General features: G+C 39.3%; 2 protein-coding genes across 6 annotated transcripts in view; both read right to left on the bottom strand.

The window, feature by feature from the left end:
* LOC122550254 (contactin-associated protein-like 2) overlaps positions 1-18,138 on the bottom strand; it is a 2,198,962-nt gene that overhangs the window by 1,955,169 nt on the left and 225,655 nt on the right. The gene's annotated exons all lie outside the window — the stretch shown is intronic.
* The window catches only part of tpk1 (thiamin pyrophosphokinase 1), a 281,858-nt gene that overhangs the window by 182,781 nt on the left and 80,939 nt on the right, over positions 1-18,138 (bottom strand). The window lies entirely within an intron of this gene.

The following is an 18,138-nucleotide window of genomic DNA, read 5'->3' on the forward strand; positions in this document are numbered from 1 at the left end:
TTTTGCAAGAGACTGAGAGAAAAATGGTTTAGAGGTAGCCCATCTCATGCAAAAGATGCCAGGTTGAGGAGATATAAACAAGGCTGTAAGACTAATCTAGCTTTAGTTAGTGGAAGGAATCTCCAGGTAATCCTCACTATCAAAATCAGTTTGGAGATTAAAAGTAATCTTGCCGGAAAAAGAAAAGTGAGGTAGGCCATCAGGAGCTGAGAATGTATTTGTACCGGCTCCTGGATAATGCTATCTACTGAATTATTTCAACTGTGTTATCGTTATTTTGTAACAGTAAGAGCCTTATAACTTGAAATCCTTCCAATCCTTCCAGTCAATCACTGGAATTCAAACATTATTTAGGTTATTAGCCTTCACAGAAATTACAAGAAGTTCAGAGTAAATAGACTTCTTATGGAACGAAGCCATGTTTAAATCACTATAATCAGGGTTCTGCCACTATCACAACTATAATATCACAAATAACATCCTATATGATATAGCAAAAGTAATCTCAGGGAGGCAACAACCTCATGGTATCATTGTTAATCCAGAGACCTAGGTAATGTTAAGGGGACCCGGGTTGGAATCCTGCCATCGCAGATTTGAATTCAATAAAAATCTGGAATTCAGAGTCTAACGATGACCATGTTGGAAAAACCCATCTGGTTAACTCATGTCCTTTAGAGGCAGAAACTGCTGTCCTTACCTGGCTTAGATGTGACTCCTGCCCCACAGCAATGTGGTTGATTCTTAATTGCCCTCTGAGCAATTAGGGATAGGCAATAAATGCTGTCCTAGCCAGTGACGCCCTCATCCCATGAATGAATAAACAAAGATTATTCCTCCTCATTCTTATCAACTTCTGAGTAAGTTTTGACACGATTTAGCATACCATCATTAAGTCTTCTCATTTGGCCTTGTCGGAAATGCTTGCACCTGGTTCATTTATCTAATCATAGACAGAAAATCACTTACAATAGCTTCTCTTCCTGCTCCTTCACCATTAGCTCTGGTGGCCCCCTCAGATTAATGTTTGGCCCACTCCTATTTCTCATCAACATGTTGCCTCTCAGTGGCATCCTCTTAGAGCATCTTTAGTTTTCACGTAAATGTTTATGACACCCAGCTCTACTGCACAACCATCTTCTCAACTCCTCCCCAGTTACTAAGTTATCAGGTCTGCTTGTCCGACATCAAGTACCGCATAAAACAGAAATTTGCTCCAATAATTGGAAGACTGAAACCATTGTTTTCAGTCCCACTTCAAATTCTGTTCCTCAGCTACCAACTCCTCCTTCCCATGCCAATTGTTTGACAATAAACCAGTGTGTGCATGGTCACATTTGGTCCTGATGAGTTTCCAATCTCATATTTGTCCCATCTCAAGAATGACCCATTTCTATTTCTGACTTATTACCTAATTTCAATATTTTCACAGTTCATCTGATGCAATAAACCTCAATTATGCCTTCTTTACCATGTATTTCTATTTCAACACATACTCTCCCAAATTCTAATCTCTGGAAACTTGAGATCATGCAAAATTCCACCGAGTCTGTCGCAATTCTACGCACGTCATTGTGCTCGCTACCTCCATTGAATCCTGATCAAGCAACTTCTTTTCACCAAAATTTGCATCCTGCATTCCAATCCTTCCAAGGCCTCACTCCTCCTTATCTGTTACTTCTTCCAACCCTCCGATATACACTGTATATACCTATCCAATTTTGGTTGCTTGTACATCTCCAATTTCTTACATATCAAGGTTTCAAGCTCTTGAGTACCCTCCAAGTGCTTCTCCGCCTTTCTACCTTGTTTTTTTCCTTCTTCTTAGGCTTTCTTGAACTACTGAAATCCCATGATGAGGGCAGAGTTGTAGATGTGATTCATATGGACTTCAATAAGGTGTTCGACAAGGTTCCCCATGGAAGTCTGGTGAGAAAGGTTAAATCTCATGGAATACAGAGAGAACTCGCCACTTGGATACAGAACTGGCTCAAACGTAGAAGAGAGAGGGTGGTGGTGGAGGGTTGTTTTTCAGACTGGAGGCCTGTGACCAGTGGAGTGCCACAAGGATCAGTGCTGGGTCCACTACTTTTCATCATTTATATCAATGATTTGGATGTGACCATAAGAGGTATAGTTAGTAAGTTTGCTGATGACACCAAAATAGTGGCCAGCGAAGAAGGTTACCTCAGATTACAATAGGATCTGGACCAGATGGGCCAATGGGCTGAGAAGTGGCAGATGGAGTTTAATTCAGATAAATGTGAAGTGCTGCATTTTGAGAAAGCAAATCTTAGCAGGACTTATACACTTAATGGTAAGGTCCTAGGGAGTGTTGCTGAACAAAGAGACCTTGGAGTGCAGATTCATAGCTCCTTGAAAGTGGAATTGCAGATAGATAGGATGGTGAAGAAGGACTTTAGTATGCTTTCCTTTGTTGGTCAAAGTATCGAGTACAGGAGTTGGGAGGTCATGTTGCAGCTATACAGGACATTGGTTAGGTCACTGTAGGAATATTGCGTGCAATTCTGGTCTCCTTCCTATCGGAAGGATGTTGTGAAACTTGAAAAGGTTTAGAAAAGATTTACAAGGATGTTCCCAGGGTTGGAGGATTTGAGCTATAGGGAGAGGTTGAATAGGCTAATGCTGTTTTCCCTGGAGTGTCGGAGGCTGAGGGGTGACCTTATAGAGGTTTATAAAATCATGAGGGGCATGGATAGGATAAATAATCAAAGTCTTTTCCCTGGGGTGGGGGAGTCCAGAACTAGAGGGCATAGGTTTAGGGTGAGAGGGGAAAGATATAAAAAAGAGACCTAAGGGGAAACATTTTCACTCAGAGGTTGGTAAGTGTATGTAATGAGCTGCCAGAGGAAGTAGTGAAGGCTAGTACAATTGCAACATTTAAAAGGCATCTGGATGGATATATGAATAGGAAGGGTTTGAAGAGATATGGGCCAGGTGCTGGCAGGTGGGATTAGATTGGGCTGGGATGTCTGGTCGGCATGGATGAGTTGGACCGAAGGGTCTGTTTCCGTGCTGTACATCTTTAGATTCTTGGATTCCCTACAGTGTGGAAACAACCCTTCAGCCCAACAACTCCACACCGACCATCCGAAGAGCAACCCACCCAGACCCATTTCCTTACATTTATCCCTGCACTTAACACTACGGGCAATTTAGCACGGTCAATTCACCTAACCTGCACTCCATAACCATAACTTTTGTCTGTCTTCGCATGCAGACACGGGGAGAATGTGCAAACTCCACACAGACAGCTGCCCGAGGCGAGAATTGAACCCGGTCCTTGGCGCTGTGAGGCAGCAATGCTAACCACTGAGCCATCATGCCGCCCTTATGATTCTATGTGTTATTAGGAAGAGAGTTCCACGTTTTTGCCCCAGTAAAAGGGAAAGAAAGTTGGTTTACTTTCAAATCAGGATGCTATGTGCTTTGAAAGAAAACATACAAGTGGCATTCTCATATGTTTGCTGTTCTTATCCTTCAGGTGGTAGATGTCGCATACTTGGAACAAACCGATGAAGAATCCCCAATGAGTTGCTACACTAAATTTTACAAATGAGATACATTGCTATCATTGATGGTGGAGGAAATATACGCTTAAGCTGATAGACAGGATGCCAATTAAGCAGCTGTTTCTCCTGGATGGTGTTGAGCTTCTTGAATGTTACTGGAACAGCACTCATGCGGGCATGTACAAGGGGGTTGAATTGGGCCTTTTACAAGTTGGGTAGATTTTGAGCAATTGAAAGCGAGTTATTCAGCACAGAATCCCTAGCCTCTGACCTGCTCATCTAGTGACCGTATTTCTTTCGCTGGTAGAGTCAAGGTTATGGTCAAAAGATGTTGATACAGGGAAATCAGAATGGTAATACTGTTGAGCGTCAAGGGGAGACTGTTCAATCATATCTTGATAGAGATGATTATTGTATAGCTTGTGCAATTGTATGGCACTTTTTAGCCTTGTACCAAATGCTGTCAGGTCTTGCTGCTTCTGTAAACATTTACATCCTATTCACATTAACCTTGTTTCCTGTTTCTGTTTTATAGTTCATTATCATAATTCATTGAAGTTATTGAATAAAATAGTACACCCACTCTTAAAGATGTTTAGCTTCACCAGTTTCCTCTAACTGCATTCTCTAATTAAAACAAAACTATTCCTCAAAAATGTCACATTTTCCACTTAAATTATTAAATTAATGCATTGAATGTTCAAGTTATTTTAAAGGCTCCTTAAATGAATTGCTTTAAAGCTCAGACTCTTTCAACATTATGGGATTCTACTGCTAACTTCCACCTGATTTGCAGAATTCAGTAGCATGTAACCTGATGTTTATGAGAGTTTATGTACAGAATGTGTTGCTGATCATGTGATAATTTGTGAATATCATTGTTTTTTTCACAGGATATGGAATGAATTTCCCAGACTTCATTTACAAAATTAACAATGATCATCTTGGGCCAATTAAACACCTTATTAATAAAATTTGGGAAAATGGGCAATAAACCTTCCAATGTTCTGTGAACTCACTTCTGTCGAACTTGTTGAACAGTACGCTTATAAACGATGGTTGAAATCAGCTACAAAAAGCAAAACTGCTGGAAAAGCTCAGCAGGTCTGGCAGCATCTCCGGAGAGAAATCAGATTTGACGTTTCGGGTCAAATGACCCTTCCTTAGAAATGGAAGGATCTTCGCTCCGAGGAAGGGTCACTCGACGTGAAACGTTAACACTTGATTTTGCTTCACGTTTGCTGCCAGCCCTGCTGAGCTTTTCCAGCAATTTTGGATTTTTCTTTCTGATTTACAGCATTCTTTTGGTTTTTATTTGAAATCAGCAAACTGCCTGAGAGTGCACAAAATTACTTAATGCATGACTATAAAGAAAAGAACAATCTGATAAATGTGTCTGAGGTAGGAGGATATGGATTTAGCATGGAATTTGTTGGAAAGGAAAGGGAGGACTAGGAGAAAGTGAGGTCTGCAGATGTTGGAGATCAAAGTTGAGAGTGTGCTGCTGGAAAAGCACAGCAGGTCAGGCAGCATCCGAAGAGCAGGAGAATCGACGTTTCGGGCCAGAGCCCTTCATGGCCCAAAATGTCGATTCTCCTGCTCCTCAGAAAGGGGGTACTGCCAGGCAATGCAAAAGGGATTTTGTAGAGGTCACAAATTAACTTGGCATACTCGTGGAAATGCATAAAATATGGCTCGCCAGCCGACTCTGTATAAAACAGACCGACATGTCAACTTAATATAAGTAAAGAGTTGCCACTGATGCTGCCAGGCTTGCTGAGTGTTTACAACATTTTGTTGTTTTTGCTTGAGATTTTCAGCAACCACTTTATTTTGCTTTTATGTCAACTCAGCATGTTTTTCTCCCAGAAGAAAAACGAACTCTTTCAAACAGCCATTATAACTATATGTATTGCTTGAGCCTTTGCTTCATACAAATAGATGTGACAAACAGCTGCAGCCTGTGAATCTCATGTCTCTTCTGTATGAGCAAGAACATGGCACAGGTTTTCTGGGGCTGAATTATTGCCATATAGTTAACAGTTCGTGCTAGGCTACTAATCACAAGAAAGCTAAAAGTGAAAGAATAGGTTTAAACTGGAAGAGAATTATTCACTTCATCATCTTCTCACACAAATATTTTGATGTTAGAAAAAAAGATTTATTCCACAGGTGCCATTTTGGCATTTTTATTGCTGATAGCAAATGCCAATGGCAAGGTTCTGCAATTTCATCTTAAGAACTGAACTGAGGTTTTTTTTCCATGATTTTAACTGCAAGGATATTAAGTTTCCTCTCGTTGGATGTTTTTGTGGAATACCACAGCTTGGACTACATTTATAAATAATAAACCCTCCAGGATTTAAATTTACCAAAAACATGTCAGATCTTTTCAAACAAATCATTCAATGGTATGCCTATCTCCATTGCTATATTACAACAGCTAAGTGACACTTCAAACACTTATGGTATTGAATTTACAACTAAAACTGCTATAATCAGGTTAGATAATCATGAAGGTGGTAAAAAATAACAATGGGATGTACATTTTACATTGTGATTCCATTTTTAAAGAAATATTTTGTTAGGCCCAACCTTCCCAGAATTGATTCACAGCAGCTTCTAATTTTCTATTAGGAACGTTCAATACATTTCTCAAAGTAGTGTATGGAAATACCTCACTTGCATGTCTTTTATTTTAGTACTATACTGTTAATCACAATATGGTGGAGACCAAATGCAGACTGGGTGCCTGCTTTGCAAACATCTCCATTCAGTTTGCAATCTCTAGTTGTCAGTTATTTTAATTCTCTGCTTGAATTTCTTGCCCTTTCCAGGCCAAAAGACAGACAAAGGTTATGGTTATGGAGTGCAGACGGGACATCTAAAATCAGAACCTAATAAGCCACAATCTTAGACTTGGTATTGAGATCAACAATTTAAATTCAATAATTGCTGTTCCCACTTTTCATTTTCCTTTGCTGATATATTTTCCCCCTTATTTATCTATTACTGCTCTCAGGCAGCAGTTATTCAAGGTCCTGTCCTCCTTTTGATAAATCCTTTCTTTCTTTATTTTCCCATTACCATTCTCTGCGGGCCTTGCACCATGAAATCTTTTTGCTGCTTTGCCTGTCATCCACCCGAATTCCACTTGTCATCTTACACTTGCTCAAAATTTCCAGCTTCTCCCAGTTCTAATGAAGGGTCACAGCCCTGAAATATCGGCCCTGATTTTCCAATGACCAGAAAATGTTTCTGAAGCAAGATGGCAGCATATGGGGCCCTTCTGAAATCTGCATTACAGCAAACTCCGAAGGGACTGCTCATGAAACTGAAGATTCTGTTAGTCAGTTCCCATGGAAAATTCTGAAAGTATCAATTTAAAATGGAAAATTTGAAGGATGGCACTGGCGTTATGCAAGGAGTTACTCAAGATAACTTAAAAACTGAGTCTAAACTCCTGAAGTAACTATGCTACGATGAACTTGCCAAAATAGATGGACAGTTCTGCATTTTCTAAGAAGCTCTGGTCGGAATCTCCTGTCAGATATATGGACCTCTTAAGCTGCATAAAAAGGGTGCAGAGTGGCAATGAAACATCCATCCCCTGAAAATCCAGCTCATTAACTCTGTTTATCTATCCGCAGATCTGCCAGACTTGCTGACTTTTTCCAACATTCTGTTTTTATCTTAGACTTGCAGAATGCACAGAATAGTACTTTGCATTGTTGTAGGTAATTACAAGCTCAATCCAACAGGCAGATTGAAAGGAGGATAGAGAAGCAGAAAGGATTGTGACACATATTTCACAGCTCTAAGTAATACTTAATTAACTAATATCTTTAATTAATATTTTCTTCTGGGAAGAACTATGTTTGAGAGGCGACTTTATAGAGGTTTATAAAATCATGAAGGGTATGCATAGGGTGAATACCCAAAGTCTTTTCCCCAGGGTGTGGGAGTCCAAAACTAGAGGTAATAGGTTTAAGGTGAGAGGGGAAAGATTTCATGCAAAGAGTGACGAGTATATGGAATGAGGTACCAAAGGAAGTAGTGGAAGCGGGTACAATTACAGCATTTAAAAGGCATCTGGATGGTACATGAATAGGAAAGGTTTGGAGGGATATGGGCCAAGTGCTAGCAAATGGGACTAGGTCAGATTGGGATATCTGGCCCGCACAAGGGTCTGTTTCCATGATGCACATCTGTAAGACTCTGTGGCTCAGCAACACTGTTGCAAATTCACTAGGATGAGTGCACCAATAATCACTTTCCATAACCATCGTAAGGTGTAGAAAATCCTAATTAGACCACCAGAATAGTCAATTTACCTGATTGATTGCTATCCAAACAAAAAAAAACATATCCTGCCATAATTAAGAGAAACTAATTCTATTAATTGTAATGCCCTTATGTTTAACAAAAAGCAGAGAAAGAATTAATTTGTCATTTATTACTATGTAACTTAAACTAGACCCCTTTAAAAAAAAACCAAACATTCACAGGCAGACACAATTAAGAAAGGCAAAAAAAAAACAAATCGTTTAAAAAATTGTAGAAAAGATAAGTAAAATTCCAAAAATCAGAGGTCTGGTTTTCAAGGATGGGTCTCACACAATCCAGTTAAATTTTTTGTTAGCATCAATGACATTCTGTTGGTTGTACGGTGATAGTTGTTCCTCAGTTTCTTCAATGATTGTTGATCAGTTGGACCCAAGTCTTTTCTTGTTTCAGAGTTTTGCTTCTAAGCTTTCCTGGTTTCTCTATCTTTTTTCACACAGAGTGAGAAACAATACTTTCAGTTTGAAGACTGAAGAAGCTTTCTCTGTGCTGTCCTCGCACTCTCAGCTCTTTAACACTGCAGCTCATCCAGTCAAAGGTCTGCCATTGGTCAGAATATCCTTAACTCAAAAAATCTTGGCACTACTCAGTGTCTCAGTTCCTTCTTCACTGCTTTCAAAAAAACAACACTGCACTGCTCAAAACTATGCGGCACTGTTCAAGTTGGAAAACCCTCCTTGTATTTTAGTTATTTTGGTCCAATTTCCTTTTAGTAAAAAGAAAAATACTAGGGAAGTTGGAAATCTGAAAGGATAAACAGATTGTGCCAGAGAAACTCAGTAGATCTGATAGCATCAGTGGAGAGAGAAACACAGAGTCTGACTCTAATATGTTATGAAGAAGAGTCATATCATACTTTAAATGTTAACTACTCTCTCTTCTCATTTCCATCCTTTTCAAATCTGTTTTCTTTCCCTGACCTCTGCTATCTCTTGCTCAATTTATTTTGTCATTTCAAGCTGCTTTAATTATGCTCATTTTCACACTGCCTTAACGGTAAGTCGATATGAACTGTTTCAGATTTGGAAGACCCAGTCTCTCCTGCATCGCTATTAAGCCCAAATACTGTCGTAGTCCTACAGTCACTTAGTTGATAAGTGTGACGTTGGAAAAGCACAGGTCAGGCAGCATACGAAGAGCAGGAGAATCAACGTTTCAGGAAGGGCTTACGCCCAAATCGTTGATTCTCTGCTCCTCTGATGCTGCCTGACTTGCTGTGCTTTTCCAGCGCCACACTTTTCAACTCTGATTTCCAGCATCTGCAGTCCTAACTTTCTCCTACAGTCTTAGCATCTTAGCCCTGCATGCAATTCCAATTCTAAATTACTTAGCATTTCAACCTACTTAACTTTTGCAAGAAATGAAAACAGAATACCAAAGAAACTCAGCAGGTTTCCTGGCATTAATTTTTAAATTAGTCAGGGACAGCTTCTCCCCTGGCAGGAAAGCTTCAGCAGCTTCCAATGCTGTGTTTATTTTAGCTCAAAACTTGGTCTTTATTCTTTATCCTCTGACTCTGATGCCACACCTAAACTCACATGTCTATGTTTCTAAATTCTGGTCAGGAACTCCCAAATGTTGCCACAACACACAGGGGTAGTGCCCTGGAAAGTAAGCTGCAGTATTCTCAGAAGCATCACAAATGTAAAACATTAAGTAACTCAGAAATATAAAAAATTCAATAACCTACCAAATTTCCAATTTTAACTAATTGTCTCAATCAGATTTAAAAAATATGCACACCAGGTGTTTTCTCCCCCCAACAAAACCAAGAAAATAACTATACCTTGAAATCAAATGGTTTTCAACCAAAGGCAAGAAATAGAACTTACAGTTGCAACTTAAATTCAACTCTGTTTAGAATTTCCATATACATACAAACAGACATAATGAGACTATTCACAAGTATTATGGGTGACGAAGAACCAGGTCCCAATCACAAATATGGATGATTGCTTTCCTTTCAGTTTGCTTTCAATTCCTTCCAATTCTTTGTTAATGAGATGAAGTTGTGGTTATACCAACCATCACTGTTTCATTCGCTGGTTGAAAATTTCAGTGCTCTGAAGTTTGTTTCTCCACCATTCCCTTTCAGTAGGAGATTTACAGAGAGAGCACAATTTACAGGAAAATGGTGAATGCAAACAGCTGACAGGCCATTCTCTCAAACTTTGTCACATGAGAGAGAGAAACAGAGATTTAGCTTTTCTTTGCAGGCTAGTTGCTTCTGTTTAACTGGCCACTCACAAAGCGTATGGTCAACCACCCAGGGACTCACCAAGTGATTATTGCTGTGCTGAGCCTTCTTGAACTCACAACTGCTGTGGCCAAAGACTGTCTCTTAGCAAAACAGCTCTGAACAAACACACACAAACACACACACACACAAACACACAAACACACACACAAACACACACACAAACACACACACAAACACACACACAAACACACACACAAACACACACAAACACACACAAACACACTGCATTATTTTTAGAATTCTCCTTCACTGCTTGTATAAAACAACATGATCGATAGAATACACAATATATCCCAGTAATTCATTTTAATAATTGCAAATGTCTATGCAGTATCTTTACTCTTTTTTTAGTCTACAGTCGGAAAGAATAAAAGCACTCTTTACAATACTGACAGCCAGCATACATAAGCATCATGTCATAATAACACAACTTACAAGTGCACTGCTTCAATGATGAAGGGACAGTCATACCAAGACCAAGTATTTCACAGCTAAAGGTAAATTTATTTCGAAATAATTTACAATACAAAAAGCATTACTAAATAAGAGTACTACACAAAACAATGTTGACTACATTGCTTGTTGCACTTTGTATATAGTTCATAATATAATCATGCATCAATTATGCTGCCACATCCATGCTTGAAAAGTATTTAAATAATTCACAGATTTAAAAACTGCTTTAAATTACAATATATAAAAATAGAAAATGCATTATATCTTTCAAATTAAAGGTTCACTAGAGGGCAACATAATAATATGATTTTTTTTCTTCCAATCAAAGTTTATGCTGCAAAATGGGAGTAAGCATTTTGTAGCTTACAAATACGAAACTATCATTTTAAACCAAGACACATTGGAATATGTATTCTATAACCTATGTTCTGTTTCTGAGATCTTAGCGATTGCGAAGATTTTCCATTCAAGATTTTAATGAGCTTAGCCTCACAATTAATAAAGCAAATTGATTCGGATGAGATTTTCGGAGTCCCAAGAGTTTTATCTCGCAAGTAACACTGCTGAATATCTAAAAATTTAAGGATATTTTGAATGGTGTTAATATTGTTAGAATCATTCGAGCATGTGTTCAATACAATAGTAAATTATTATTACTATTGAACTGAACTGGCAATTGAGGTAAATCATTGAAATTGACCTAATTAACTTATGTTGAAAAAAGCTATGCTAAGTGAGATTGTATTTTGAATCCCACCGTGTACTGAGGATTCTATTGTGCAACTAAAAGACAGTGATTTAACAACTTGATGGTGGCATGTCTAGTTTACAGGCTCAAATGGATGTTTGAAGAGTAAGTGATGTGCTCATTCTGAGCAGGAGGTGCAGCAGCAACCATATGAGAAATAGCATCAAAAGAGGTCATATGCAGTTAAGGGATCGAACGCCTACTTATGCTTCAGTAACGAAATTGGGTTGCCTCGTACACTGCACGAAACCATAAAGACTTTTGTTGCAGGCACCCACTGAAAAGATAATTTTATTTAAGAAAACCTGACTGAAAATGAAATAGGAAATGCATATGTGCATCTTTCAGTTTCATATTCAAACCATGGACCAGTGTCACTCACTTCTCACTGTAATGTTCATGTGCAAACCAAGAACAAGTCAACTCTTTTGAGGTACCTTATGTTTTCGGCCACACAAACACATTTGACAAACCAATGCACAAAGAATCACAGAATTATACAGCACAGGAGGTGGTCATTTGGCCCATCATGCCCACATCAGTTCTGTAACCTAGTGTCGATCTCCTTTTCTCCCCCCACATCCCTGCACACCATTCCCATCCAAATAACCATTCAACGCCCTCATGAATGCCTCAATTGAACCTGCCTCCACCACATTTCTAGACAGCGCATTCTGTAATCTAACAATTCGTTGTGTGAATTTTTTTTTCTCACGTCACCCTTGCTTTGTTTGTAGATCACTAAGTCTGTGAACTCTTGTTCTTTCCTTCTTTTCAGAGTGGGTACAACTTCTCCCCAGTTACTCTGTCCAGCTTGTTCATGATTTTTAAAACCTCTATCAAATATAGTCTCAGCCTTCTGCTCTCCAAGGAAAACAGTCCTAACATCTTATAACCAAAGTTTCTCATTCCTGGAAAAATCCTTGTAAGTTTACTCTGCACTCTTCATGCTGCATTCACATCCTTTCTGCAATGTGGCACCCACAACTATAGATAATACTTCTGCTGTCTTGTACAAGTTCAACATCACCTACTTGCTCTTGAACTCAATACCACTGCTAATAAAGCAGAGGACACTACATGCTTTATGAACTGCTCTCTCCACCCATCCTGCAACTTTCAAAGACCTGTATATATACGTACCAAGGTCCATCTGTTCCTGCACTACCCTTACAATTGTACCACGTTTAATATTGTCTTTCAATGTTCTTCAAACTAAAGTACATCACCTTGCACTTCTCTACATTGAACCTCATCTGTCAACTATCGCACATTCAATCAACTTGTTAACTTCCTTTTGGACATCCACACTATCCTCCTCACAATTTACAATTTTTGAAGAGGTTGCAAATATGCCATGGTCGAGAGTGTGTGCTAGAAAAGCACAGCTGGTCAGGCAGCATCCAAGGAGCAGGAGAATCGATGTTTCGGGCTTCTGATGAAGGGCTTCTGCCCGAAACGTCGATTCTCCTGCTCCTCAGATGCTGCCTGACCTGCTGTGCTTTTCCAACACCACACTCTCAACTCTGATTTCCAGCATCTGCAGACCTCACTGTCTCCTGCAAATATGTCATGCACACCCAACAAAAATTAGAAGGGTCACTGAATATGACTGGATATTAAGTAACGTTTGATATATGAAATACTGTAATTTAGAATATTTAATTTAAAAAAGAACCATTTTACTTCATAAAATTAACTGAAGTACATAAACATGCCACTGTTGATGATAGAACAGTCACAAAATCTGGGTGAAATTGATCAGACCAGTGCAAAAGACTTGGGAATTTTACATTTAAGTGAGCGAAGATGGTTCAGCATTTATTTTGCTGGTTCAGGCCTGGTCCACAAAATTGGCCTCATTGTAAAAGGTTATGATGTGAGACCATGATGATTGTACTCATTCGAGAAAGTAATTCAAATTACACATATTCTCTTTTGCACATTAAAGCTTTTTCAGGCCAAAAGTTATTTAACTTACTAAAAAAATGACTACCATCCAACAGTTAAATGAGGGAATGACGCCGGTTTGCTTCTTTAACGTTGTGTTCAATTATGTTAATGCACGTTATTCAGTGATGCTAAACAGGTCAGTTATTACAAAGCCTTATTTTTCACTAAGTTCATTTTCAGCTGTAGCTTCTTCAATACAAGGAATATTTTTAGGTTTTCTTTTATTCTTTCATGAGAGTGAACATCAGTGACAAGGCCAGCATTTGTTGCTGATGTCTAATCATCCTGCAGAAAATACTGGTCAGCCATCTTCAACTGCTGCAGTCTACATGATGCAGGTACATCCAGTAATTGTCAGGAAGGGAAAAAAATTAAAAGGGAAAAATGAATTACAGTGTATAACTTTGATTGTGTTGGTTTATAGCTCCATCTAAATTTAGCAAACTCTGTCCTTAAATTTCTCTGCCTTTCCACTTCTTCAAGATAAAGCTTGAAACCTATCACTTTGACCAGGCTTTGGGTCACCTGATCTAATATCGTCACTGTGGGTCAAATTTTGTTTAATGACGATCCTGTAATATGAATCCTCAAGATACTTTATTACGTTAGCATTCACACCACACAAGCGCAAGGCAATAAACAGGCTTGGGCTGAAAAGTGCCAAGTAATATTAATGTCATACAAATGTCAAGCAATTACCATCTCCAATGAGAGAGAATCAAACCATCACCTCTTGATATTCAATGACACTGCCATCACTGGATTCGCCCACTACCAACATCCTGGTGATTTCCATTGACCAAAACTGATCTGGACTAGCTATATAAATACTGTAGATACAACAGCAGGTCGGAAGCTAAAAATCCAGCATTGAGGAACTCGCCTCCTGACTCTCCAAAGGCCACCATCTACAAGACATAAGTCAGGAGTGTGGTGGAATTTTCCCTACTTGCCTGGATAGGTGCAGCTCCAGCAAAACTCAAGATGCTGACTCCATCTTCATTGGCACCATATTCACAAACATTCACATCCTTCACCACCAACACAACAGTCGCAGTGTGTACCATCTATAAGATACACTGCAGAAATTCATCAATGTTTCTTCCACAGCATCTTCCAATCCCATAACCACCACCACCTGAAAGGACAAGGGCAGCAGATAGCTAGGAACACCATCACCTGCAAGTTCCCCTCTAAGCTATTCATCATCCCAATTTGGAAAGATCACTTCATTGTAGTGAATCAAAATCCTGGAAATGCCTTACGAATGACATTGTGGATCTACTGTCAGTATGTGGACACACTGGTTCAGGAAGGCAATTCACCACAACTTTCAAGGTCAGCTAGAGATTGGTAACAAAGGCTGGCCTGGCCAAAGCCAAAGGCCATTAATAAATAAAACAAAATGGTCAATTCAGCTAATCCCTCATCTTCTCACCATGCACAGCCCCTGAACATTTTGAGACCTATTTCCTTCAACATTTGATCTTCAAATAAACTCTTTTGTGCCCCCTCCTCAACTTACTTACAACATAATTTGTTAACTCCCAACTGCCTACAAAAATGTAACACTGATTTTGCAAAATCTAACACAAAAAACATGATCGTTATGGTAAAGGAGGAAATATTTGCAGATGTGACCAAATATAAAAAGAGTGTTTAACAGAGGATCATAAATGGAGAAAAAATAAAATTATGAGACTATGCAAGTGGTTCATTAATGTCCTTTAGTGAAGGAAACTGACATCCTTACCTGGTCTGGCCTACAAATGACTGCAGATTCATAACAATATGGTTGACTGTTAATTGCCCTCTGGGCAATTAGGAATCGGAAATAAATGCTGGTTCGGCCAGTGAAGCCCACATCTCATGAATAATAATAAAAAAGACACAGCCACAATAATTAAAGACAGATGACTGATTTGCAAGAGACAGTAATAAAAGAAATGAAGGATTTGAGAAAGCATTAGTTGGGCGAGATAGGGGTCAGAACAGGCAAAACTCGAAAGGGATTTAAACATATGAGTTAACTTCGTAACAAATCATGCTCTACAATTTTTATAAGTCACAAGAGATTGAAAGCATTGTATACTTGAAGACATCATTTTGTTTGCATCGAATAAAATAATTTTAGATTCAATACATAAAAGCATACTGGCCAAATTTTCCAGTAGTCGAATTGGCACACATAATAACGCATTGAAATACCTAGATCTTTGTGCTCTGATTTCTGAAGTGGGACTCGAGCCAAGGATTATTGCTGTCTGAGTCATGCAAAAACTGAACTTCAAAATTGTTCTTGGCTTCAGACAAGATCTAACATCTTTTACTCGTGGTAGTTTTTTGTGTTTTACTATAATGCTTTCTCTGTAAATCATGAGGGAATTCATGCCTTTAGTACTTGTAATTGTTGCTAACTATACAATGTGTGCAGGTGATACATGGCTGATGATAAGATTTTTTTTGTCCACTGTAGTCATTAGGTGATTGCTAATTGAATGTTCTGTCAGTCATCATTGTCGCAATAGTGGCTGATAATTGTTGGAAGTTAATTGCTTAATTTGTGTGCCAAACCAGTGACTATATTTATCAAAACAAATTCAAAACAAGACTGAAAACCTATTGTGGGTGTAGGTCCACACCTATTTTCATGAATGCAAATACTTGCAGCTTAATTAATCAGCCACCTCCTGAGTTTGTTCCACTGCTGACCTGTTTCTCAGTTGTATTCTGCAAATTCTGAACATCCGCAACACCAAATTTTAGTTAAACATCTGCATTCTTCTATACTACTTCTCTTTTAAGAACTTGGCTATTTATTAATGGGCTGAGTCCGAGTTTGTTAGAGTTATGAAGTGATTCCATTAAAGTGTCATCAAAACCATTTGTGCTGTTGTTCTGACTTCCTGTTATTCTGTTTATCTTCGAACAACTGTCAACATTTGTAACATTTTGCAACTGTTAAGCAATGATTTGCTAGGCATCCTTTCATCTATATTTTGAAATATTGCTTACAGGATCAGAAAGTAGTCAGACCTATTTCTCATTTATCACAGCAATAATGAAATATTTCCATTAAAATACTGAGATTGATGTGCTCAGAGTGCCTTTTCTAGTTAAACTACTTCATAAAAATTGCGACATCCTTGTTTTTTTTATTAAGTATTCACCCATTTCTTCATAAATCAAAGGATGCTTACAGCAAAGTAACATTCAACCCATCATGTCTTTGCTAGCTCTCCACAAAAGTGACTGACCTCATACCACTTCCATGGTCTTTTTTCCTGTGGCCTTGCAATTATTTTTCTCTTCAGATAATTAATTCATTCTCTTCTAAATGCTTCAATTGGCGTCGGCTCCATCACACTCACAGGATTCCACATCCAAATCACTCACTGATAATGAATACAATATGGTGAAGATTCAGAGGAAGCCCAAGGATTTGGAAGCTTTTATAAACCAGCAGAGACAAATAAAAAAGCAGTAACGAAGAAAATGAAAAATAAAGGTAAACTTGCGAGTAATAGAAAAGACTAAGAGAGTGCTTTTAGATATAAAAGTTGTAAGAGCGATGCATGCATGGTCATAGAGTCAGAGGTGTACAGCACAGAAACAGACCCTTTCAGTCCAACTCGTCCATGCCGACCAGATATTCCAACTTAATCTGGTGGCATTTGCCAGCACCCGGCCCATATCTCTCCAAACCCTTTCTATTAATATACCCATCCAAAAGCCTTTTAAATGCTGTAATTGTACCAGCCTCCACCACTTTTATATCTTTCCCCTCTCACCCTAAACCTATGCCCTCTAGTTCTGGACTCCCCCACCCCAGGGAAAAGACTTTGTCTATTTATCCTAACCATGCCCCTCATGATTTTGTAAACGTCTGTAAGATCACCCCTCAGCCTCCAATGCTCCAGGGAAAAACAGCCACAGCCTATCCAGCCTCTCCCTATAGCTCAAACCCTGCAACCCTGACAACATCCTTGTAAATCTTTTCTGAATCTTTTCAAGTTTCACAACATCCTTCCAATAGGAAGGAGACCAGAATTGCACACAATATTCCAACAGTGGCCCAACAGTGGGCGGCACGGTGGCACAGTGGTTAGCACTGCTGCCTCACAGCGCCAGAGACCCGGGTTCAATTCCTGCCTCAGGTGACTGACTGTGTGGAGTTTGCACGTTCTCCCCGTGTCTGCCTGGGTTTCCTCCAGGTGCTCCGGTTTCCTCCCACAGTCCAAAAGATGTGCAGGTCAGGTGAATTGGCCGTGGAAAATTGCCCGTGTGTTAGGTAAGAGGTAAATGTAGGGGTATGGGTGGGTTACGCTTTGGCGGGTCGGTGTGGACTTGTTGGGCCGAAGGGCCTGCTTTCACACTGTAAATAATCTAATCTAATCTAATCTCCTGTTCAGCCACAACATGACCTCCTAACTCCTTAACTCAATGCTTTGACCAATAAAGCAAAGCATACCAAACATCTTCTGCACTTCAAGGTCGCTTTGTTCAGCAACACTCCCCAGGACCTTACCTTCAAGTGTATAAGTCCTGCTCTGATTTGCATTTCCAAAATGCAGCACCTCACATTTACCGAAATTAAACTCCATCTGCCACTCCTCAGTCCGTTGGCCCACCTGACCAAGATCCCGTTGTACACTAAGCTAACCTTCTTCATTGTCCACTACACCTACAAATTTGGTGTCACCTGCAAACTTACTAACTATACAAAGTTTGTGCGAAGATTTGTAGCTCGGGTGCTCATTGTTGTGGTTCTGTTCGCCAAGCTGGAAGTTTTTGTTGCAAACTTTTCGTCCCCTGGCTAGGCGACATCATCAGTGCTTGGGAGC

This window comes from Chiloscyllium plagiosum, chromosome 5, assembly GCF_004010195.1.
Source record: "Chiloscyllium plagiosum isolate BGI_BamShark_2017 chromosome 5, ASM401019v2, whole genome shotgun sequence".
NCBI classification, from domain to species: domain Eukaryota; kingdom Metazoa; phylum Chordata; class Chondrichthyes; order Orectolobiformes; family Hemiscylliidae; genus Chiloscyllium; species Chiloscyllium plagiosum.